Here is a 299-nt window from a genome sequence, read left to right on the forward strand (position 1 = left end):
GAAAAACCGAAAAAGAGAACAAAAATTGTATGTTGGAATTTTAATCAACGCTTATCAAATTAGTGGAATTTAAACTTAAATAATTAATTTGAACCAAATTATAAAAGTAAGAGAAATTGATACTTTTTTCATGTAAAATGTTTAAATATATTTTATTTTTACAAAAATTAAATAACATATATTTTAGTCTATGTAATTAGAATATTTTTTAATAATTATTTTTATATATAAATTAGTGATAATTATTTTTATATATAAATATTTACCTAAAACATATATTGCACAAGTTTTTGACGTGA

Source organism: Arachis ipaensis, chromosome B06, assembly GCF_000816755.2.
Source record: "Arachis ipaensis cultivar K30076 chromosome B06, Araip1.1, whole genome shotgun sequence".
Classification (NCBI taxonomy): Eukaryota; Viridiplantae; Streptophyta; class Magnoliopsida; order Fabales; family Fabaceae; genus Arachis; species Arachis ipaensis.